Here is a 26,392-nt window from a genome sequence, read left to right on the forward strand (position 1 = left end):
ATGGCTTAGGATCTCAGCTCGGGAGATTAATTCCAGCATTCTCCTTAGAAGGCGTGCATGGCTTAGGGTCTCAGCTAGGGAGATCAATTCCAGCATTCTCCTTAGAAGGCGTGCATGGCTTAGGATCTCAGCTCGGGAGATCAATACCAGCATTCTCCTTATAAGGCATGCATGGCTTAGGATCTCAGCTAGGGAGATCAATACCAGCATTCTCCTTCGGAGGGGTGCATGGCTTAGGATCTCAGCTCAGGAGATCAATACCAACATTCTCCTCAGAAGGTGTGCATGGCTTAGGATCTCAGCTAGGGAGATCAATACCCGCATTCTCCTTAGAAGGCGTGCATGGCTTAGGATCTCAGAGTTTAAGCCTGAGGTTCAACAGCCCGTTTTGAACACTCCCTTTGACAAAGAACACCTGTTTGGTCCTTTAGTTGACCAAGCCTTGGAAAAGAAGAAAAAGGACACTGAAGTAGCAAAATCCATTGGAGCACTCCAGTCCCCATCCAATAGGGGCTCCTTTCACCGCTCGTTTTACATAGCAGGGTCCAAAACAACATCCTCAGGCTCAAATGCTTCCTCCTACAAAGGTAACATCCAATCCTTTTCCTCTGGAGGTTTCTACAGAGGAGGATATAGAGGAAACAATTCCAAAGGCAGACCCCTGCTCAAGAATCCCTCAGCGCCCCCACCTTCCTCAAGAACTACCGACCCATCTCCCTCCTCCCTTTCGTGACCAAAGTCACAGAGAAGATCGTCCATGCCCAGCTAACAAAATTCATCGAAGAAAACTCCATCTCGACCCCTCCTAATCCAGATTCCGCAGCAACCACAGCACCGAGACCGCTCTCCTCGCTGCCATAGACAACATCCACACCCTGCTCGACCAAGGGCACACTGCAGCTCTGATCCTACTCGATCTCTCTGCGGCATTCAACACCGTCTCCCACCGCACACTCACCGGCAGACTCCACGACGCTGGCATACAGGGAACCACCCTTGACTGGATCTGCTCCTTCCTCACCGGCAGAACCCAAAGAATCAGACTGCCACCCTTCCTCTCCAAACTCACAGAAATCAACTGTGGAGTACCTCAAGGATCGTCGCTCTGCCACACGCTCTTCAACATCTACATGGCCCTCCTTGTCACCATCGTCAAACAGCACGGACTCAGTATAGTATCCTACGCCCACGACACCCAGATCATCCTCTCTCTCACCAAGGACACTACACAATCGGACAACAGTACATCTACTTCACCAGTTGGGTTTTACAATAATTGCACAAAAATCTCACCTGTGTCCGGCACAAGTGCAATCTTATCTGGGAGCTTCCATCAACACTCTCAATGCTCTAGCCACTCCCAATATAGCCAGGATTCACAATATCCAGGCCACGCTATTACAATTTCAACTCAATCAATCATTACCAGCCAGAGTCTTCATGCAACTGCTGGGAATTATGGCATCCTGCGTTGAACCCGTTTGCACATGCAAAATCACTGTTGGCCATGTACAATTCCAAAATAGCAAGTTGCAGTTTTTTTGCAACTCTCTATTTAAGAATTGCAAATCGCAATTAGGAAGGGGCACTCCCTTCCTAATTGCGTCCGCAATGCTATGTGTGAATGTTTTGAGACCACAATTGCGGTCACAAAACACTTGCAAATGGCCACCCTCTTCAATAGGGTGGTAATGGAGTCGCAATTTCGAAGGGGTCCCCAGGGTACCCCTTCCACTTTGCGACTGTGTCTAAAAATATTTTTTAAGGGCCGGCTGCATTTAAAAAAAAGAAAGGAAAAAAAAAAGCTGCTTTATTAAAAAGCAGTCCCAGACATGGTGGTCAGCTGAGCCCAGCAGGCCACCATCCCTGGTAGGGCTGGCATTCCCAATGGGCTCGCAAATTGCGGGATGCTCATTAATATTAATGAGCCTTTCAATTTGCGACCCCGACCTAGTGTTGGTAGACAGCGGGGACCATCGCTCCCTGCAGTGGTGGAACCCTCAAAACTTAGCAAAAGGGCGGCCTTTCATAGACCCGATTCCACAGTAACCGGTTGGGGTGCCCATCTTCAACATTACAAAGTCCAGGGGCTGCGGTCAGACAAACACAAACGTCTCCACATCAACTACCTGGAACTTCTAGCAGTGTTCATAGCACTCAGCTTTTCTCACCCAACTTGTATGCAAGACTGTCTTAGTTTGCACAGACAACATGACAGCAATGTACTACCTACAGAAATAGAGAGGGACTCACTCTCTCCAGCTGTCGCACCTTCACAAAGCATTTGGGATTGGGCGATTCGCCAGAAAATCTATCTCCTAGCAGAACACCTCCCAGGAGTAGACCATCAGATTACAGACCTGCTCAGCAGACACAGGTAGCATGTACACGAGTGGGAACTTCATCCCCAAGTTCTCCTTCCCTACGTTCAAAACTGAGGTTTTCCACAGACAGATCTGTTTGCCACAGTGCACAACACAAAAAGCCCAAACTCTGCATCCAGGTTCCCACACCCAGCATCCGAAGACAATGCCCTATGGATGATTTGGTCAGGGATATTTGCTTACGCATTTCTGCCTCTCCTGCTAATTCCATTACTAGTTCGGAAGCTCAGACAAATGTCCCTCACTGATCTTAATAGCCCCCACATGTTCTCGTCAACCTTGGTACTCTCATCCTTAGAACTCTCAGTGGTTCCACCTCAAAAGCTACATCTCACACATTGTCTCCTCACTCAGAGCCATTGAGAATTCAGACATCCAATTCCCAGAGAACTCAACCTAGCCATTTGGCTCCTGAAGTCGTGGAGTTTGGTTATTTACAACTACAACCAGACTATATGAATAATTTCAAGGAAGCTAGTAAGCCAGCACTAGAGCATGTTATGCAGCAAATGGAAACGTTTTGTTTCCTATTGTAACAACAACAATATCAATCATCTTGATGCTTTTGTGCAGAACATCATTTGTTAACTGTTGCATTTACAGTAATGTGGATCAACTTACACATCCATTTGTTAACACCTGGGAGTCGTAGCTGTACACTTGCAAAATAGACAACACCTATCTCTCTTCAGAGTACCAGTGATTAAAGCCTTCATGGAAGAATTAAAAAGGGTTATACCGCCAAGTATTCCCCCTGCTCCAGAGTGGAACTTAAAAACATAGTCCTTACAAGGCTAATGGGCCTGCCTTTTGAACCAATGCACAAATGTCTGTTACAATTCCTACCATGGAAAGTTCCTCATGACGATAAACTCACTAAGGAGAGTTGATGAACTTCAGGCATTAACTATACAAGAGCCTTTCTTTCAACTTCACAAAGATTGAGGGGTTCTACGTACCAATCCTAAATTTCTCCTTGAAGTAGTTTCTGCTTAGGGGTAATTTGTGTGCGATATCAAATTAAAATAACATAACATTAGCATTTTCATTATTTATTGAACCATCGTAATTCTTGTATAGAATTTATGTGCTGCAATGATAATAGAGCAAAAGACACACAATTGATGGACGGAATGCAGAACAAATCAAAACATTCATCCTCAGTCAAGAGATCTGGGTAAATCCATCATTATTTTGCTCACCATGCCACCCCAGTTCAGACATGGCCATATGCAAATCGGTCTTGACCCTGTGCCTCATGGGAACAGTCCAGCCCGAACTGCAATGATAATAGAAGCAGATAAAAGTAATTGGCAAAATAAGCACATTGAACAGAATAAATAGTTCCACCATCTTTTAAAACAATGTACATATGCAAGCATATAAAAACTGTATATAGCGTTTTCCTACTATGCTTTCCCGTGTGTGTGTGTCTGTGTGTGTGTCTATGTGTCTGTCTCCCATTCCCTGTAGGGAAAGTATGTAGCTCCCCATTGTAGAAGAGTCGGTCAAGAGGGAGCACACTGCATTGAATAGTTTCTTGGTGTGCACTTTTTATTAGTATTACAGGAAATCACAATGATTGATTGTCTCTGTTATATACTTCTTTCCCACAGGGTCTTCTTCCTTAGTCCCTTAGGTGAGCCTCAGCCGCCGTCGTCTCTCAGACAGAAGAAAAAGACTCAGGTAAGTGTTTTTGCTTTATGGTTTAGTCAAGGGTGGATGTGAGGGATAAATAATAGCTATGCATAAATGTCAAGGGAGGGTGTAGAGGTTGGAGCAACCAAAAGAAAAAGAGTAGCCGATGATTTCTGCTCTTGTCTTTGTTTCCGTCTCACTTATTTCCTTTTCCCTGGTTCCCCCTGGTTCCCTTTCACCCCTTAGCCTCCCCTCCTGTCCCTCTCTTACTTAGCCCCTTTCCAAAAGCCCCGTAGATGCCCACGCACCTGAAAGAGCCACGTCCCTTCGGGGCCATGGCGTGGTGACTCCGTGTCCTTCAGTGAGGTCTGGTCTTCTGGTTCGGCTTTCCCTCCTCCGCCAGGTTCGGGTGTTCTGCTCGCTGACAAGCTGTGACCTCCCCTGGGCTCCGGTTCTCTCTCTCGTAAAGATGTTAGTCCTTCTCTGTCTTTCCGGTCTTCCCCGCTGGTTTTTACGCCTCGCGTTCCCATGCCGCGTGTAGCTGGACCAACTACTGACCAACCTGACGCACTCTCCGCCCCCGCCTTCTTCAAGTGTGTATCCTCTGATGTCCGTCCTCAGCTCCGGCTTAAAGGGGCCGCCTGCCGATTCCCCTCTCTCCACTTCTTGATGACAGCAAAGCGGACAACCGGTAAAAGGGGACTGTGAATATCGGAGGGGAGAAATATATGAAGGGATGGCAAGGCACTCCTTATCCTCTATCCCATCGTCTACCACAGGGGCTACCTGACACACCCCACCCCCAGACGCACCCAAAAATAGCTTATCCTAAAAACCCACCTCCCAAAAACAAGATACCAAACAAAAGGAAAATCTTACGAGCTTCAGGTGATGTCCCTAGTGTCTGAATGCTAGTGTTTGTTTAGGTTTACAGGAGTCCAGATGTTACATAGCAAACCTTGTCTATGCATGCCGTGTATTTTTCATTCATTATTGTAGTATTTATGTAATCCACTCATCGCGTGCCAGAAGGTAGATGTGTGTGGCTACAGTTGTTTATATAGCGCCAGACTAGATCTGGTCTATGTCTCCTGCTCCACAGCTTGTACCCGTAAAAGTGCATCCCTTGGAAGCAAATCCACTTGTATTCCAGTTTAAGCATATTTATTCTCATAGAATCACTTTCAAAATCCACTGTTCCACAAGTAAATTAAAATTCAGTCTGCCCCAATTCATTTTGGGGGTTCCCCCTTCATCAGGGGTATGCATGTGAGGAATCTATCTTGTATGTTGTGTGCGGAAAATAGTGACATAAGAATTAACTTGCATTGCAATCTAATCCTACAGATACATAAATTAATAGTTTACTGCATGTCCTGGTAGAGCCTAACCGCAAGTCTGCGTTTGTGTTATACCAGGGTCTTCACCTTTTCGATAGTGAGAGCTACTTCTGATCGAGGAGAATTATCCTGATCGACTGCCTTTATCACGTGGCTTAGCTAAGGGTAGATGAATGCCAAGCATCTTAATTGCGCCCCTAGAGCGCCCAGTCATGCTGCAGTGAGCACATAGCATTTGTAGCACTGGGTTAGGAAAGGTTTACCTGTAGGGCCCCCTAAGCCTTTGTAGCACTGTTAGGTGTACCTGCGGGACCCCAAGCATTTATGGTACTGGTAGGAACGGTGTATCTGTGGGGTCCCCAGGGACCCGTTTGGTTCATTTTATTCTTATTAACGAATCCCATCTGAGAGAAGAGTGTTTCACTGAGGGTTGTGGGCTCTTTGTCATACAATACATGGGATGGCATTGTTCTCTCTGAGTGCGTGAGAAGACAGAAGACTTCTATTATCTGGTGAGTTTCCCTCCTGTTCATTGGCTCCTGTCCAGATCCTGGCCCTGGTTTAAAAATTCAAGATTTATGTTCAGTAGTGGCAGTCACAGTATAAAGACTGTGAGCAAGACCTGCTGTATAGTTTTCGCTGTCCTAGGAAATATACCTGCGCTGATTGCAGTGTCCGATTTATAAAAAATTGCACACAGGGTGCCCCTTAGAGGGGTCCCGTAAAATCTACCACTCCTTAGTGTGGTCACCGACTGGCCTGAGCCAGCCTGCTACCACCAGACAGTGTTCTGTCCTCATGGAGAGAGTGCCTGTGCACTTCGAGGTCAATAACTATGCCTTTCCTGGGTGGAGGTGCTCACACCTCCCCCTAGTCAGGGGAAGCCATCTGTGGTAAGGATTTTCAAAGGCCTTGCCACCTTGGTAATGCGACCCCAGCCTCTCCTGTTAGAGGGAGCAAGCGATCTTCCTGTCCTCACCCCCTTTTAGGCGCAAGGACAGGTGGGAAACCTTAGATACAACAGGAGGTGTGCCCCCGCCCCCTCTGTTAACTCCATCCCTCAGGTGCTGGAGGCGAGGTGAAGTACACTTTGTAGTGCCCACCCTCTTGAAGATGATGGGACTTATCCAATCAGGGCTAGGACTATGTCCCCTTCCCACAGGAGGTGGGCATGATAGAGGGTATAGACACCCCAGGAAAGGTGCCCATTAGCCTCTACCTGTCACTCCCTTGTAACACCCTTAAATCAAGATTTTAGGTGTCATCCCCAGACCATGAATTTCAGTTCTTGGCGACCTAAGGGCACTGCAGCCTTCTCTGCTGGTGAGGATCTGCAGAGAACTATTGTCTTGGTCCCAGTCCTACTGTCCTGTCTGCATCCCTGGATGATCCAGAACCAAAAGTCAAGTCGTCTTGCAGCCCAGCGACCTCCAGAACCTTGGGAGGACTACCTGCCTTCGATAAAGGGCAATCTAGTTTTATGTAGTGTGATTTGGCCAGGGAGTGTCAGGACAAGACAAGCTATGTTACTCACTCTATATTTGCAGACTTTGTGTTTTTGGTCTAATCACTCTCACTAATGTGCACTGTATTTCGTAAGCGTCTTATCCTTCCACAGGATGAGTCAGTCTTGTCTTGGTCTCTTTCCTGTTTCCCGGCACTTAAATGGCACACCGAACACTCGAGGGAGCAGTGACCCACCAGCAGGCTTTTGTGGAGCACTTTGGTCCTGGTTGTAGGGCTGCATTCAGTAGGGCACCCACTCTGTCTTTTCTTTGCAGTTGCCTGAAGATTGGTACAAAAGGGGGTGGTGATGGACGGAGCATCTGAACCAATCAAACACTCACACCCAGTCAACAGATCTGGGTTGAATCCATCACCGTTCTTTAGCCCACTCTGCCACCCCAGTTCAGACATGGCCATATGCAAATCAGTCTGACCCTGTGCCTCATGGGAACAGTCCAACCCGAACTGCCAAGCCATGCCTTCCCTGGAACGGAATCAAGCTTCCTAGGACCGGTTTCTGGCATTCCAGCCGTCTTCAGCCAGGCTTGCTTGAATCCAGTAGCAAAGTGAGCAAGGGACTCAACGTCTGAGCACACCCTGCCAACTTATGGCGACAAAGCGGTACAAAAGGCGGTGGTGATGGACGGAGCATCTGAACCAATCAAACATTCACACCCAGTCAACTGATCTGGGTTGAATCCATCACCGTTCTTTAGCCCAATCTGCCACCCCAGTTCAGACATGGCCATATGCAAATCAGTCTGACCCTGTGCCTCATGGGAACAGGCCAGCCCGAAATGCCAAGCCATGCCTTCCCTGGACCGGAAACAAGCTTCCGAGGACCGGTTTCTGGCATTTCAGCCGTCTTCAGCCCGGCTTGCTTGAATCCAGTGACAAAGTGAGCAAGGGACTCACGTCTGAGCATACCCTGCAAACTTATGGCGAACAAAGTGGTACAAAAGGGGTTTGTGATGGACAGAGCATCTTAACCAATCAAACACTCACACCCAGTCAACATATCTGGGTTGAATCCATCACCGTTCCTTAGCCCACTCTGCCACCCCAGTTCAGACATGGCCATATGCAAATCAGTCTGACCCTGTGCCTCATGGGAACAGTCCAGCCCGAACTGCCAAGCCATGCCTTCCCTGGAACGGAATCAAGCTTCCTAGGACCGTTTTCTGGCATTCCAGCCGTCTTCAGCCAGGCTTGCTTGAATCCAGTGGCAAAGTGAGCAACGGACTCAACGTCTGAAGATCAGCAGTCCCAAGATAGCAGTCACACCTGGCCTGTCTGTAAGTGCAGCCCCTCTGGAGGCCCGACCGTCAGCAATTGAGCCCACACTGTGGCCGGCTGGACCACAGGCGTAAGCTCAGACAGGGTGTTCGACACTGGAGTAGTTATTGTCCCTCATGGGCCTCTGACACAGAGTAGTCAGAAATTCAGCAGCTAAAAGCCCGACTCAGGCTCTCCAGGAAGTCAGTAGATTCAGACTCTGTTGTGTTCGGAATTTGGCAAATGCAACCTTGAACGGGCCGGTTGGCAGCAAACAATCGTCCAACTGGGCCTCTACAATCACGTTGTCGTAGAGTATTATTTTCTGCCTTGAACTGTTGCGAGAGTCTTGTGGGGGGGTGTCCCTCAGACTAGCTGGTCCTGCTGGATGGCTTTCCGGCCCGCCCTACAGATAACGAGGAGGTGTTGGACCTTGCTTCTTCCAGGACAGCCTTGTCCTCCTGCTGGATAGTCAAACTCCCTTCCCTTTCTTACCAGGCAGGCACGCTTCTAGGCTCCGCAGGACAGGTACACAGCTTCTCCATTAAGTAATTCAGCCTGCAGGTGATGTCCCTTCAACTTAGATAAACTGTCAGGCTGACACCATCCCTGGTGGCACAGCAGGCACCTGAGTACTTTGTAGAGCACATTATTCCTTCGTAACAGAGGACTTTGAACTAGGGTATAAAAAGGGATATATGGTCCCACTTGCATACACAACTGGCAGGCAGGAGATGCAGTTTACTCTGTCGCACTCTCACATTGTATTTAAGCTACGCACACCGATACCCTAAACACGCACTTGATGTTAGCGCAAAGTCTGTGCACAGGCATAGAAATGGAGCATTACATGTGTGTGTCAGTAGGACGCCACTCCACTGACCATGATGCAAAGATCACATCAGGCTATTGATCCTTACAACAGGGTGCATTGCCACCACCGCTCTATCTGGTAACAGGTCACAGGACCGGTCCAAGACCTCTCATAGTCCCTTGTTAGAAGTTGCATAGTACTGATGTGGCAGAAAAATATCATGTAATTGTTTTTTTTACCTTGTGGTAGATTTACCCCAGTAACGTGCAGTCACAAGTTTGACCCCATTGACTGGGGAGTTGCCACGTGGAACAGATTCTTCTGCCTGTCAAACCACATGCCATTCACTATTTCATAGTGTATTTCTGCTTTTATTTAGCACTAGTTTTAAGCAGGGGAGGGAAGGGGAGCGAAATTTCTAACAGAGGGAAAATTGTGTGTTTCCCCCAGGTAGTACAAAACAGCATAAGTCTTCGCTGCTTTTGCTGCACCCAGAGTCTTGTGCGTCTTTTCAGTCTAATTTTCCTATATGGAAAAAAATTGTGTCCTGTTTTTCTGCACCCGGTACATCCAGGTGCAGAAAAACCTAACAACTGATAATCAGGTGGAATAAAATGAACACATGAAAGTACGCCTTAATTTCATTGCCCTTGATTCATACTCTGAACCATAGTTGAGGGATTGGTCTAGGCATAGTCCTCGCAATACACAATAGATTTGCGAGAGGCAGAGACCAGAACTCCAAAGTCAGGATACCACGTACAAGTAGGTGGCAACTCAGGGCAGGGGAAAAATGCCTTTTGTCCATGGAGGGGAAATACCCGTCCCAGAAATCTACATTACAAATTAATTAATTGTATCCTTTTTTAAATATCTGTTTGGTGCCTGTGCATATGACTTTAATTTCTGCCTTTTGGATTTTATGTCAAAAGTCCATAGGGTGCATGTATCCTTTGTTAGCTTAATAAAATGTTGAAAATTCTACAAATCCTCACTCCTACATCCACGTACTCTCAGGCTACCATTCTACACTCTGCTCTGTCTGAAAAACAGCTTAACATTTTCAAAATTCTGCATTGATTTGGCTTGTAAATTATATTTTTGGAAATCTACATGTTTTAACTATTTAATTTTAATACTATAGGTGATTGAAATTACTGACGAAGAAAGCAAGATTTGCACTAGGCAACTGAATGTCAGTGCCATAAGAAGGATTATTTTGAAAAACTGAAGGACATCCAGCATTCTACGTTTAAACAATTTCCAAAGTCTAGGTGTGGCGAGGAAGTTGGAGCTGAGGAAAGTACTATACCTGTAAGTGAAGTCTCTAATTTAGCATTTCATTAACCCAGAGCAAAGCCATATCTGTGCACAGAATAACCTTCATCTAAAACATCATGTAATTCCAAAGAGGAAGCACACATTGCATAAAAGAACGCTATAAAAAAAGGTTTCTTCTGCAAACCATCAAAGAAAATTCGCTGAGAGAAGACTCCGAAGCTGACATTTTAACAACCAAAAGATTGGAAAATCACCTTTGTTCAACAACCGTTTTTAACCAATTACGCAAGTCTGAGACTATCTGCCTCTGGATAGAATACAAAGACCCACTCTGCTCACTCTTGCGAAAACCTTAAAAATTCACCACTTTATTGTGTTCATGACCATCTCAGATTGTTTCCTTTTTATTCTGTACTGTTCTGTAATTCTATGTAAATCGCGTCAACATTCTGCTGTGCATGCGTGATATGTAAAACTGTTAAATATAAAAATGGATTAAACGAGCACCGTTGTGCTATAGGTAATTAAATAAATCCTCGTCTTCAGAAGTACAAACCTTAACCTTACATCAAACAGAAAGGGTAAAAGGAACTGATGTTCTGCGACTGGTGATTCACAATAGTACTGTGCACGTTCGAACACCCTCAGTTACTGCCATTACGTCAGTTCAAAAAGGTACTTATCAGTTTAATCATTAAATATCAGACTAACACCTTATCACTGCATTACAAAGAACCTATACAAATAGATTTGAGAAAAACTTCAGTCACAAAATAAGTTATTGCTGGATAGGCTATAACCTAAAGACTATTATCTGCTAGAAACATTTCGACAGGTGTTACAGGGCTGTTTCCTGACATAGTTTGCTCTATTCAAGAGTTAAGAAGATTACACACAATTTCTTTTAGAGATAAATGCTGAACATTATCTAAACAAGCCCGACTCTAAAATCGGATTCACTCTTACCGTGGCATATAAGCAAGAGAAAACTAAATGTAGAGATATTAACTCTAGGAATACACCTTACAAAAACACGGACTGTGAGAACAAATTCAGTGTTCAAGCCCGCCTCAATCTGGGCGGGCAAATTAACCGATGTTGGGGAAAAAAGTTACCTGTGCCTAAAAAGATACAGCCATTCATCTCATCTCACAGAATTTGACAGAATGCACTCTGGGAAAAACCTCTCTCAGTGCTCTGAATGCCAAAAAAGTTTTAGCCGTAAATCTTATCTCACTGAGCATATGAGAAGCCACACTGGGGAAAAACCTTATCAGTGCTCTGAATGCCAGAAAAGGTTTTGTAACAAACCGAGCCTAGCCCGACATGCATTAACCCACTCTGTGGAAAAACCCTACCAGTGCGCTGAATGCCCAAAAAGTTTCAGCCGTAAATCTTATTACACTGATCATATGAGAATCCACTCTGGGGAAAAACCTTATCAGTGCTCTGAATGCCAGAAAAGGTTTTGTAACAGACCGAGCCTAGCCCGACATGCATTAACCCACTCTGTGGAAAAACCTTATCAGTGCGCTGAATGCCAGAAATGTTTCAGTGACAAAAGAGGACTCACTCTACATACAATGGCCCACACTGGGGAAAAACCTTACCAGTGCTCTGAATGCCAGAAATGTTTCAGTGACCAAAGCTGTCTCAATCGACATACAAGAACCCACACTGGGTATAAACCTTTTCAGTGCTCTGAATGCCCGAAATGTTTCAGTTACAAAATCAGACTCACTGAACATATAAGAACCCACACTGGGGAAAAATCTTTTCAGTGCTCTGAATGTCAGAAATGTTTCATTGGCAAAGACAGGCTCGCTCGGCATACAAGAATCCACACTGGGTATAAACCTTTTCAGTGCTCTGAATGCCAGAAATGTTTCAGTTTCAAAATCAGACTCACTGAACATATAAGAATCCACACTGGGGAAAACCCTTATCAGTGCTCTGAATGCCCAAAACATTTCAAACTTAAATCACTTCTAACTGCACATTTGAGATTCCACACTGGGGAAAAACCTTATCAGCGCTCTGATTGCCAGGAAAGGTTTTATAACAAACAAAGTCTTTCTCGACATGCAATAACCCATTCTGTGGAACAACCTTATCAGTGCTCTGAATGCCAGAAATGTTTCAGTATAAAAAGTAGTCTCACACGGCATAGAAAGATCCACGATGGGGAAAAACGTTATCAGTGCATTGAATGCCACAAATGTTACAGTGAAAAAAGCTGGCTCATTCGGCATACAAGAACCCACACTGGGGAAAAACCTTATCAGTGCTCTGAATGCCAGAAATGTTTCAGTGAAAAACGCCTTCTCACGGTGCATATAAAAACCCACACTGAGGAAAAACCTTTTCAGTGCTCTGAATGCCAGAAAAGTTTCAGAGACAGAAGAAGTCTTTCTCAACATACAATAACCCACACAGGGGAACAACCTTATCCATGCTCTGAATGTCAGAAATGTTTCATAAACAAATTCAGTCTCACTCAGCATATAAGAACCCACACTGGAGAAAAACCTTATCAGTGCTCGGAGTGCCACAAATGTTTTAGTGTAAAAGGCAATCTCACTCAGCATATAAGAACCCACACTGGGGAAAAACCTTATCAGTGCTCTGAATGCCAGAAATGTTTCAGTGACAAAAGCAGTCTCACTCAGCATATAAGAATCCACACTGGGGAAAAACCTTATCAGTGCTCCGAATGTCAAAAATGTTTCAGCCATAAATCTCATCTCACTGAACATGTGAGAATCCACACTGGAGAAAAAAAATTATCAGTGCTCTAAATGTCAGAAAAGATTCAGAGGTAGAGATGGTTACAAGCGCCATAAGAAAACACACCATCAAAATAATTCAGTGCTCCAAATGCCAGAAAAGCATCAATTTTAAACTTAATCTCACTCTGCATGAGCAGACGCACACAGGGGGAAAACATTACCAATGCGGTGAATGCCAGAAATTCCTATTTGATAGGCACAGCCTCACTAACCATTGGCGACTCCATACTGATGAAAAACCTTATAAGTGCTCTAAATGCCAGAAAAGCTGCAGAGAAAAACGCTATCTCACCATGAGAAACTCCACTCAGGAGAAAATCCTTATGCCATAAACGCTTGAATCTGAAAGACTGTCTGCTTCATGATAGACCCCATACTGGGAAAAAAACCTTATGAGTGCTCGAAATTCAAGCAAAGATTTGGCTACAAATTACTTCTCACTTGTCAAGAGCGAACTCACACGGGAGAAAAAAGCCTTATGTGTGTTCTGAATGTCAGATAAGGTTTAGTCTCGAATACAATGTCACTTCATATGAGAGAATTCAAACTGGACTAAAGCCTTATACAGGAGGGGAAAGCCATAAACGTTTTACTCAGAAAGGAGATCTCACTAAACATGAGAAATGCATCCACACCAGGTGAAAAGTAAGGCGTATCTTGAGTTGCAGAAAAGCTTCTAACAACCTGACTTTACATGAGAGAGCACATATTGTAGTTGCAATAGGATTCATCAAGAAACTCTTGCAGGATAATTTAGGCTGCCCACATGCAACCTCCAAAGAAATTTCAGGCCTTGAACATTTTTAATTGCAACAAAATCCACAATTTGAGTACGTGAAAGTTACATAACTCGCAAGATCTTTACTTTACACAGAGAAGTGTTAGTGCTTGCAAAAATCAACAAATTGCCAAAAAAATCACAATATTAATGTCTCAAATTTTACTCCACCCAAAATGTTTCTACTCACCCTTGTTTCTTAACATATGACTGATATCTATATTTTCATGATAAGATTAAGCTTAGGTGTGGCATCTTCTTCCCCCACCAATTCTACGAGGGCACCTACCCGTTACCCTTTACAGCACTCCAAGCAAAATTTGGTATTGATGCTGCCGAATTTTATACATTCCTAAACATTAAAACAGCCATTACGAAAGCGGGATTATCCCCCACACCTCCAGCCCTTCCACCGTTCTTATCCAATCTAAATAAGCTGGGCCACCAGGTCTCCAGACTATACAAATTGTTAAACCCCCAAACCTCCAGATTAAATGAAAAATCTACACAATTTTGGTCCTCTCTCGCCTCTTTCCCCATCTCTGAGTCGGAGTGGTCAGCGACGTGGAAATCCTGTATGAGCCATAAAATAAGCCCTACGTTGTCACAAACCAAGTTCTGGCTCATGCACAGGGTCTTCTGGACGCCCGCTCGCCTCTATGCCCACAAAATCAGCCCCGACGCATTCTGCTGGAATTGCAAACGGGCTGAAGGAGATCTAGACCATCTTGTCCTTCAATGTGACTGCGTCTCATTCTATTGGGACAGAATATTTAACTTCATCCACAACCTGTTCAACATCAAGCCCCTCAAAGAACTCCCCTACCTTGTTTTTGGCTTCGTTAAGGAACCCCAACTCCATGAACCAGACAGAGCCCTACTAGATCTCCTACTCATGGCGGCTGTTAAGGTTGTCCTAAATAATTGGAAGGACACCAAAAAGGCAAGTTATTCTTGCTGGTTAAACTGGGTGATTAACCTCAGAGGAGCAGACAACATCACTCTCCAAACCACACCATGGCGACCCGCACGAAGAAAAATGTGGGACGTACTAGATAGCTACTTTGAAACCCATAAACCCCCCATGATCTGCCACCACTCCTGACTTCCAGATCGCCACGGAGTCCATAGCAATAGCACAGAACACACACACCTCTAGATATACTGAAATGACCAGAACCGTGGTGCTCCATTGTGGCGCTCTTCTTCTTCTCTTTCTCTTGTTCCTTCCCTCTCATCATCTTCTACAACTCTATTCTTTCTCTCCTCTCTTCCTCTTTGATCTCCGACTCAATAAAGCTTCTTGAATATGCTGTGTTATCTGCAAGATCCATGGTCACATCTGAATGTAACAGAAACTACCGTGAACAATCCTTCTAAGGTGTGTCTGCCATAATTGTCCTTCTGACCCTACCCCTGTTCAGATGTACTCTCATCCGCACATGCCAAGTATTCAAGCTGCTGTACTGAAATATTCAATAAAAAATTTCTGAAATAAAAAAAAAAAAAACATTAAGCTTAGGTGGAGTTCCTCAATGAAGAACTCAGTGAAGTGACAAAAAAACTCTGGCGCTCTACTCGGAGTTCCGCGAGCAGCGGAGTGCGTTAGGGTCATGCCCTTCTTGGTTATTTTGATCCTGGGGTGTTTGTCCCGCCCTGTAAAAATAATCGTGAAAGGCATCATGTGCAGCACAAGAGGGTGCAGTTGCTTCTACTCGAGCGGCAGCTTTGTCAATGCGAAGGAAGGTTTCTCAACGCGAGTGGTTGTGACCTGCCGCGACCACTTGCATTGAGAAATCCGATGACCAACTTTGAGAAATCTCGCCAGGAGGTTGATTTTGCTCGCCAACTAGACCTTGGCGAGCTCGAGCAAGGAAAAATCTCATCAGGTGGTGGATTTTCCTCGCTCCAGCACATGACGTTGAAGAGCGTGAGCATTGAAAAAAACCTTGCTACGCTCCATTGAGCAGAGTTTTTAGGAACTCTGCAAGCTCCGCGGAGTTCACCACCCAGAATTAGATAATATACAACAGCTGGAAAACATAACAAACCAGTTACTTGCCTTTGGTAACGCTCTTTCTGATGGATACTCCTTTACCTGCAGATTCCTTACCTTGTGAATATTCCCCACATGCCAGACTAGATCCGCAAACTTTAAAGCAGCCCTGCTGCACGCAGTAGGAGACATTGTGCAGCTCAGTGTCGACGTCATTCTGCTTCAGAAGTGACAAGCAGAGACTCATATAAGCACTTCCCATGTGCACTGTGAACAAATACAGGGGTCTGTGAGTTCATTATCTCACAGGTCTGTATCACATATGCAGGCCCTGGGCATATATTAATTCACCATTTTTATCATGATTAGAATTCAGATGATGCCTTTTCATTTCCAAAAATTCTAATTGTATTCTCAGCATCAAGTGTATATATAAAGCGTTGAGTGATGACTGCGCAGTGCTCAAGATGAAAGTGATATGATGATAAAACTGTCCGATCCACATTTTGTACACACAAATAGGGCTGTAAATACTTTTGTACAATACAAGTTAAGCCAAGGCTATTCTTATAAGACATAATTTATATGAAATAGTCCCTGTATAGTTAATATTTTGACCGCTCCAGTTAATTACCATGGTCTCATCAGGACGGTAGATCGCCGCCTCTCCAAAATGCTTCTCAACTATATTCAATACAACCCAGTAAGTATTCTTCTGTATCTCGGGGCAGCGTACCTGGGAGGAAGTCAAATTCAACTAAGCAGTTCCAGCGCCCGTTCGTCGGACCATACAACTACAGCCAGTGAATTCTTGGCTCGCTGTCAAACAAGTTCAAGTGTGACACTTCCTAATGAGACCATCGTCATTGACTGCCTTGTCTGTGAGAGGCTGCACCAGCCCTCCTGTGATGGTAGGCCAGAAGACCTTCACCGCCAAGTGAAATGCTCGCCACTCCAACAGCTTGATGTATAGTTGGGTCTCTGCCGCTGACGAGGGTTCCCTAATCTATATCTCCCATATGGCCTTCCCATCCCAGAAGTGATACATCCATCGCCACTGTTATGCCTGGGTGGAATAGGGAGATGGGTCTGCCACCGGCACAATCTAATTCATTGGGGAATATGTTGGATACTGCCCACAATAGGGCGAGTCAGTGTCTGGCAGGACACAAAGATTTTTTGCAGCTGCACCAGTTGTATCGGCAGGTCACGCAGTGGCATGATGTCCTGGACGTTGCCTTTATGTGCCATGGCCATGAAAGAACTGGGAGACCTGCTGGGTTTTCAGCAGGGTCTGGCGCTGGTAGTGTTGAAAAACCCTACTGTAGCCAAAAGGGGACGAGATTTATGATGAAATTGCATGGCGGAGGGAGACAAGCAGTCAGGAGGCGCACTGATTGTGTACCCCCCACCTGACAGGATCGTGACACACCCCAACCACGTGCAGGGGAAACGTGCCACCTCATCTCATAGCTGCCAGGCGCTTTACTATGTAAGCAGACTGGTGGTTTACAACTGTGCCTACGTTGGGGCACCACATGTTTTTTCCAGCATAATCTGGTGTACTCCCCCCTGTGTGGGATGAAAGCACCCACCGAAGACTGCACCTTTGTGTAGTCTGGGACAGTGCACCTTCCATGTAATTCTGAACTGGGTTTTTAAATATGGTACATTTTCTGTGCCTATTTAATTCAGGTATACAAAGAATGTGGTACTACTTGTATACAAGGGTAGGAGAAGGAAGATTGGATTTTAAGGTGGCGGAAATGTTTTTGTCAAAGTGCTTTATTCCCTAAACACCCTCCCGTACCCTGAACATAATGAGATTACGTAGATTAAACCTCTGCGTGCCTAATGCTGCCATTTGTATTTCAAGACCATTGATTAATGTGGCTTTATCAAGTTCAAAGCCATTAGGCGTTCCCGACCTGTCTGATCGAGCTGCATTTGTACATAGGCCTTCCTATATTATGAGATTTATTCCTGCTTCAGTCTTTAATTGCGATGAATACTTTAATACCCAGAATTTTTAACAAAGGAAGGAGAGAGAGAGTATATGGATTCGTTCTCCCTAGGTAACGTTAACAAAACAAGAGGAATCCATAAAGTTATGGGTTGACGATGTCCCTACTGTGGTTGGGAGCACGTCTGGTGTTTTTAGGTACCCCTCACACACCAACAGGCCCCTTGGTGTCATGCTTCATCATCGGGGTCATCGTATCCCTCTACGGGATACGGCGTGCTGTGACCGGCTAGTACGCGGGAGCACTCTTATGGCTATGTGTGGTGTATAGTGAGGGTTTTTTATCATATAGTGAGTGAGTGTGGTGGTGGGGTCGGGATAGTGAGTGGAAATTAAAAATTAAAAAGGACCTGACTCGTGGGTAGGCTCAAAAAACTTTAATGGTTCCCCGAGTTGGTACTATTAAAAGGTATAAGAGGAAAAGCGTAGTATTATGTGCGCTGCCTCTGGGTGTGTGTCAACATGTTTCGATGTAAGAACATCTTCTTCAGGACAGGGTTACACAAAATCCCCACCTTACTCACGTTTTTCTAATTTGTGTATATACAAAAAAGTGATATTTATTAGTGAAGGTCTATTATTGTACCTAAACTTTAGCCGCTATTTTGCAGACCTGTAGAGAGAAAGGATAAAAAAAAAATTCTGGTAGTCCTTGCTTTCAAAAAAGACCATGGGTTAAATACATCCGTGGTATTGGTCATGCAGAAAAAGTGCGGTCTTTAAAATGTTGAAAAATAATCATGGCACGAAGTGTTTACTCTACACAGCTATTTTTAACGTGCCTATTGTGAAAAAATACTATTTCCAAAATATTCGAAAAATATTCGAAAAAAAGAGGACACATACAAAACGAACGTACATACAACATAAAGCACACACTCTAGATTCGGGCCATGTTTGGTGCCACCTTTACTTTTCAATGGTGGTATGGTAACTGTGCTGTAAACAGTAAAACCGCTGAAACATACTGTAAAAACGGGAGTTCAATGCTCCATGAGACCGTGTCTAACGTAGGGGTTACCCGGGCTTCCTTGCTGCCTGTGAACAGGAAAAATGCACAAGATATATACATTCTGCTGTTGGTTTTGTTTGGTACTTACAATGCCATCTGGAAAAGTCCGTTTCATTCAATTACTCACGGGTCTATGAGGAGAATCCCTCTTCGCTGCCCCTTACGCCGGCTCCGCTGTGTCTAAGAGTGTGTCTTAGACGAGCCCTTTTATATGCTGGGTACACGCCCAGATCTTTTCTTAATTAGCGGCCGGTGTGCACGTATTTTGTCAATTAGCCGCCGGGGAGCCCATATTTGGTCTACCGGTGATCTGTCTGTTAATCGGTGAGAGGCCGCGCGGTTGTCTTACGCGCATGCGTGTTGAAGTGGCCTTCCCCGTGTTTAACGTGAGGGTGCGTCTCTGTTCATGCGCATGCGCAATGCATCAAAACGGGATGCGTTGTTGTTTATGATGATCAGTGAAACTGGGTGTGGATAACGTGGGAATCCGTCTCCGTTTCGCGCATGCGCATCGCATAAATACGGGATGAATTGTTTTTTGAAACATTGTCATGACTTCCAACCATTCGTATCACTAATTTATATTAATGGGGCAGCATCCCGGCCCCTGTTATTCAAGCTGCTCTGTGCATGCTCGTCTCATCGAGCTCATGTTCCTTCTTTTCTATGTGTCAGGCGAGCAAGGTGTCGGCAACCTTTTACAGCACGGTCCCAAGGTGGTTATAACACTAGGTGTGTATATTCAGAGGTGTCTTAATGTCAACTCAGTTTCTTAACTGCCCCCATGGAATGTCATCGTTGAGGCCTGATATATGGGTCCCCAAACGGAACACCCAAAGTTGCTCCTTCTCAAAAAGGCCATGTTCTGAAGGCAACTGTTCAATGATGGTCCAGTGGATGTCATTGACACAGTGTCCCATCTCTAGGAAGTGGTTGGCCATTTTGGTGGTGCTTTTCTTGCACCGTATATTGCTCTTATGTTCATTGAGTCTTGTTTTTATTGCTCTTGTTGTCATGCCAATGTATTCCAGACGGCAGGGGCACGTAATCATGTAGACAACGTTTTTGCTGTTGCAGTTTGTCAACCTTCTCTGGTCCCATTTCGTACCATTGGTGAAGGTAAGTTGTTTACTCCTTTTTGTCAGGTGACAGCTGGCACAGTTGCCACATGGGAAATGACCCTGTGTCCCATGTACAGAAGGTTGGTGTTGTGGAGAAGATCTGGGGCGTGTATGTACAAGGATGTCCTTAAGGTTCTTCCCGCGTCTGTGGGAGAACATTGGTTTCTCAATTTCCAAATCACCGCAATTCAGGATGCGCCAATGCTTGTTCACTATTTTTGACACCTCATTTGAATGGGTGTTATATGTGGTGATACATATTGGCCTGGTTTGTTTCTCACTGGTTACCACCTTGTTTTCAAGGAGAGCCTCTCTGTTGTTGTTCTTGGCTCTCTTCATTGCTGTGTTGATTACTCTGTCCGGGTACTTCCTAGCTTGCAGTTTCATTTTTAGGTCTTTGGCCTGTGATTTGTAGCTATCCATCTGTGTGCAATTCCTCCTGAGCCTCAGGAACTGACCATAGGGGAGGTTCATCCGGAGGTGTCGCGGATGAAAACTGTCATACTGTAGTAGACAATTCCTGGCCGTGGGTTTAAAATGTGTAGTAGTTTCCAAACCTCCATTCCGATGGTAAATATTGAGGTCAAGAAAAACCAGTTCCTCTTTAGAAACTGAATGGGTGAATTTCAGGAAGCGATCTTGGGTGTTTAGCCATTCCATGAAGCTGGTCACTGTCTCTAGGTCGCCTTCCCAGATGATGAAAATGTCATCGATGTATCGCTTCCAGGTGAGTATATTGTCTCTGTAGGGGTTCCGTGGGGTCAGGATTTTGTTGGTTTCCATATGGTGCACATACAGCCCCGCCAGACTCGGCGCAAATGTGCTCCCCATGCTCGTGCCATGGCTTTGGAGGTATATGGTGCCATTAAACTCGAAAAAGTTTTTCGTCAGAGCTAGTGCAATGCACTCCATTACCACTCCTCTTGGGGTGTGGTACCGCCAGCTTGCACTGTACAGAACTTCCTCAATTATGGCCAGGGTTTCGTCATGGGGGAGGCTGGTGTACAAGCTCTCCACATCCAGGCTGAGTAGTAGTTGGTGGTTTGGATCAAATGGTAGGTCTTGGAGTAACACCACCAGATGCCCTGCTACCCATCGAAGTATTAACCTTCGAGAAGGCGGTAATGAGCGACCTGAAGAATTTGCATTCCACAGTACGACCAGTTTTCCATAACACCAGCAAAGAAGAACAATTGGCAATACGTGAACTGACCGAAAACCAGGCCATAACCATAAAACCCGCTGACAAGGGCGGAGCAATTGTCATGCAAACAACAGTGGCATACAACCAGGAATGCCTGAGACTCCTATCAGACAGACGCAATTACACTGTACTTGCCCAAGACCCTACCGAATCCCTCAGGAGAACCATTGGTGGTATGATCGAAGAGGCTGTGACGCATGACTGGCTGTCCAAAAAAGAATCTGAATTCTTAATACAGAGCCATCCACGGACACCCCAGTTTTACTGCATACCCAAAATCCACAAAATCATAGACAACCCACCCGGGAGACCCATTGTCTCGGGTATCGGTTCAATCCTCGAACCACTCTCGAAATTCTCAGACGCATTCTTACGACCTCTAATTCAGGCCACAGACACCTATCTGAAAGATACAAAAGCTGTCTTACAATTACTCCAAGACCTACCATTTGATCCAAACCACCAACTACTACTCAGCCTGGATGTGGAGAGCTTGTACACCAGCCTCCCCCATGACGAAACCCTGGCCATAATTGAGGAAGTTCTGTACAGTGCAAGCTGGCGGTACCACACCCCAAGAGGAGTGGTAATGGAGTGCATTGCACTAGCTCTGACGAAAAACTTTTTCGAGTTTAATGGCACCATATACCTCCAAAGCCATGGCACGAGCATGGGGAGCACATTTGCGCCGAGTCTGGTGGGGCTGTATGTGCACCATATGGAAACCAACAAAATCCTGACCCCACGGAACCCCTACAGAGACAATATACTCACCTGGAAGCGATACATCGATGACATTTTCATCATCTGGGAAGGCGACCTAGAGACAGTGACCAGCTTCATGGAATGACTAAACACCCAAGATCGCTTCCTGAAATTCACCCATTCAGTTTCTAAAGAGGAACTGGTTTTTCTTGACCTCAATATTTACCATCGGAATGGAGGTTTGGAAACTACTACACATTTTAAACCCACGGCCAGGAATTGTCTACTACAGTATGACAGTTTTCATCCGCGACACCTCCGGATGAACCTCCCCTATGGTCAGTTCCTGAGGCTCAGGAGGAATTGCACACAGAAGGATAGCTACAAATCACAGGCCAAGGACCTAAAAATGAAACTGCAAGCTAGGAAGTACCCGGACAGAGTAATCAACACAGCAATGAAGAGAGCCAAGAACAACAACAGAGAGGCTCTCCTTGAAAACAAGGTGGTAACCAGTGAGAAACAAACCAGGCCAATATGTATCACCACATATAACACCCATTCAAATGAGGTGTCAAAAATAGTGAACAAGCATTGGCGCATCCTGAATTGCGGTGATTTGGAAATTGAGAAACCAATGTTCTCCCACAGACGCGGGAAGAACCTTAAGGACATCCTTGTACATACACGCCCCAGATCTTCTCCACAACACCAACCTTCTGTACATGGGACACAGGGTCATTTCCCATGTGGCAACTGTGCCAGCTGTCACCTGACAAAAAGGAGTAAACAACTTACCTTCACCAATGGTACGAAATGGGACCAGAGAAGGTTGACAAACTGCAACAGCAAAAACGTTGTCTACATGATTACGTGCCCCTGCCGTCTGGAATACATTGGCATGACAACAAGAGCAATAAAAACAAGACTCAATGAACATAAGAGCAATATACGGTGCAAGAAAAGCACCACCAAAATGGCCAACCACTTCCTAGAGATGGGACACTGTGTCAATGACATCCACTGGACCATCATTGAACAGTTGCCTTCAGAACATGGCCTTTTTGAGAAGGAGCAACGTTGGGTGTTCCGTTTGGGGACCCATATATCAGGCCTCAACGATGACATTCCATGGGGGCAGTTAAGAAACTGAGTTGACATTAAGACACCTCTGAATATACACACCTAGTGTTATAACCACCTTGGGACCGTGCTGTAAAAGGTTGCCGACACCTTGCTCGCCTGACACATAGAAAAGAAGGAACATGAGCTCGATGAGACGAGCATGCACAGAGCAGCTTGAATAACAGGGGCCGGGATGCTGCCCCATTAATATAAATTAGTGATACGAATGGTTGGAAGTCATGACAATGTTTCAAAAAACAATTCATCCCGTATTTATGCGATGCGCATGCGCGAAACGGAGACGGATTCCCACGTTATCCACACCCAGTTTCACTGATCATCATAAACAACAACGCATCCCGTTTTGATGCATTGCGCATGCGCATGAACAGAGACGCACCCTCACGTTAAACACGGGGAAGGCCACTTCAACACGCATGCGCGTAAGACAACCGCGCGGCCTCTCACCGATTAACAGACAGATCACCGGTAGACCAAATATGGGCTCCCCGGCGGCTAATTGACAAAATACGTGCACACCGGCCGCTAATTAAGAAAAGATCTGGGCGTGTACCCAGCATATAAAAGGGCTCGTCTAAGACACACTCTTAGACACAGCGGAGCCGGCGTAAGGGGCAGCGAAGAGGGATTCTCCTCATAGACCCGTGAGTAATTGAATGAAACAGACATTTCCAGACGGCATTGTAAGTACCAAACATAACCAACAGCAGAATGTATATATCTTGTGCATTTTTCCTGTTCACAGGCAGCAAGGAAGCCCGGGTAACCCCTACGTTAGACACGGTCTCATGGAGCATTGAACTCCCGTTTTTACAGTATGTTTCAGCGGTTTTACTGTTTACAGCACAGTTACCATACCACCATTGAAAAGTAAAGGTGGCACCAAACATGGCCCGAATCTAGAGTGTGTGCTTTATGTTGTATGTGTGTTCGTTTTGTATGTGTCCTCTTTTTTCGAATATTTTTCGAATATTTTGGAAATAGTATTTTTTCACAATAGGCACGTTAAAAATAGCTGTGTAGAGTAAACACTTCGTGCCATGATTATTTTTCAACATTTTAAAGACCGCACTTTTTCTGCATGACCAATACCACGGATGTATTTAACCCATGGTCTTTTTTTAAAGCAAGGACTACCAGAATTTTTTTTTTATCCTTTCTCTCTACAGGTCTGCAAAATAGCGGCTAAAGTTTAGGTACAATAATAGACCTTCACTAATAAATATCACTTTTTTGTATATACACAAATTAGAAAAACGTGAGTAAGGTGGGGATTTTGTGTAACCCTGTCCTGAAGAAGATGTTCTTACATCGAAACATGTTGACACACACCCAGAGGCAGCGCACATAATACTACGCTTTTCCTCTTATACCTTTTAATAGTACCAACTCGGGGAACCATTAAAGTTTTTTGAGCCTACCCACGAGTCAGGTCCTTTTTAATTTTTAATTTCCACTCACTATCCCGACCCCACCACCACACTCACTCACTATATGATAAAAAACCCTCACTATACACCACACATAGCCATAAGAGTGCTCCCGCGTACTAGCCGGTCGCAGCACGCCGTATCCCGTAGAGGGATACGATGACCCCGATGATGAAGCATGACACCAAGGGGCCTGTTGGTGTGTGAGGGGTACCTAAAAACACCAGACGTGCTCCCAACCACAGTAGGGACATCGTCAACCCATAACTTTATGGATTCCTCTTGTTTTGTTTACTTTAATACCCAGGCATGAAGTCATCGTCGAGCTGTTTAATTAATCCATCTGTCTTGCCACCTCTTCCCCTCTGCATCCTTAACCAGTGGCCTAGCCAGTGTGCCGTGGGTCCCAAGGTAAGAAAGGAAATGTGACCCCTGCCCTCTGTTTGGACTGTGGAAAACAGCAATAATCATTGTTCTGTGGGCCCCTCAGGCCTCTGTTTGAACTGTGACAAATAGCAGTTATCAGGGTTCAGTGGGCCTTTAAGGCATCTGGAACCTGGTGCCATCGCACCTGCTGCACCAATGGGAAGCTATGCCCCTGCCCTTATCAGCTTCTATTCTAGCCCAACTGGAGAACCGAAGCAGCCAAGTACTGATCTGGCCATATCTGCAGGCATGCAGCCGCCTCTTCCACTGAAAGGATTTAAGTCGCATGAAAGCAGCATGCGGGAAACAACTATTTTTTGAGGCAAAGTCAACCAACACCTCGTCTGTTCTAACCTGAATCAGTTTAAAACCAGGGACGAAAAACGGTTCATCGTCATCCCTTGCTTATCAGAAGGGTAAAATAGATTCCTCTAACATTACAGTGTACCACATAAAAAATGTGATTCTGTGTACAAATTAGAACTAGCATGCATATAGAAAAGGGAGCCTTTGGCCAAAATAGCCATTTTCCCTACCCATACTTTTAACACAGCTTATACAAAAAATGCTAATTACATTGTCATCCGGAAATGGTCATTAGCGCCTACTCATAAGCAAATACCACTTAGAATTGTCTTTCACTTCAAGCTTTCAAAAGTAAATTGATTTAAAAGCAGTATTGCATTTTTTGACATTATGTACTTTTACCAAAAGAGCATCAATTGTATATGGCACATCATAGAAAAAAGGACTTGTTTATATATACTAAACCTCCAGAAACGTTTGATTAACCAGTTATAAAGTCACGTCTAGCTTAGTTAGTTTATAGTCTTCTTTTTTTTAATAGTAATTATTTCATATTGTTACTGAATATGCATGGCTAAACACTTATAAGGTCCCAAAGGCGAGACCTATTGGCTATTACAATGCTTGTTATTGATTGAGTACATTGAGCGGCAGAACTTTTGATTAAGTCCTGAAGATTGTCGCAATCACCTCTTCGGAGGGTTAAATGGCTGAAACATGTTGACCTCTTATTGACTCTAACAGTGCATATATATTTCTCCTACAGGGTCCTTGTTTTTAATCCTGGCCCAGTGGCGTACAAATAATGGAAACCACATACCCTTTAGCAAGTTTTAACTTTTAACTTTCACTCTGCTGCCCCCACTACCCTGAGCTCATTATTATGATATTTAATATACCTTTCTCTATAACAAAGTATGCCTGAACTCCTCCCTCTCAGTGAGTGGGTTGTCTCATGGTGCAAAGAGATTCCCAATAAGGAAGCATGCCAAATATGGTGGGTGAGGGAAATTATCCTTTTAAAGGGATATTTCATCTTAGCTAGGTCTTCATTTGCAACAGTAATCATCATATACCCAAGGGTTTCTTGATTGTGGTAGAAATGCATTTTAACACCTTCGTTGATCGTTCAAGCACAGACCATTGCATGAAATGTTGTGATCTATGTAGGGAAAATACTCTGTGCACTGACAAAATTTGTTAAAAAGACAGAAAGTT

At 44.8% G+C, this 26,392-nt stretch overlaps 1 long non-coding RNA gene across 1 annotated transcript in view; it reads left to right on the top strand.

Moving 5' to 3' along the window:
- Positions 1-26,392, top strand: part of LOC144767905 (uncharacterized) — a 210,204-nt gene that overhangs the window by 22,285 nt on the left and 161,527 nt on the right. The window contains exons 4-5 of the long non-coding RNA XR_013598382.1: positions 4,001-4,070; positions 10,102-10,271. This is a non-coding gene — a long non-coding RNA (uncharacterized LOC144767905). The remainder of the gene's footprint in view (positions 1-4,000; positions 4,071-10,101; positions 10,272-26,392) is intronic.

This window comes from Lissotriton helveticus, chromosome 1_1, assembly GCF_964261635.1.
Source record: "Lissotriton helveticus chromosome 1_1, aLisHel1.1, whole genome shotgun sequence".
In the NCBI taxonomy this organism is placed as follows: Eukaryota; Metazoa; Chordata; class Amphibia; order Caudata; family Salamandridae; genus Lissotriton; species Lissotriton helveticus.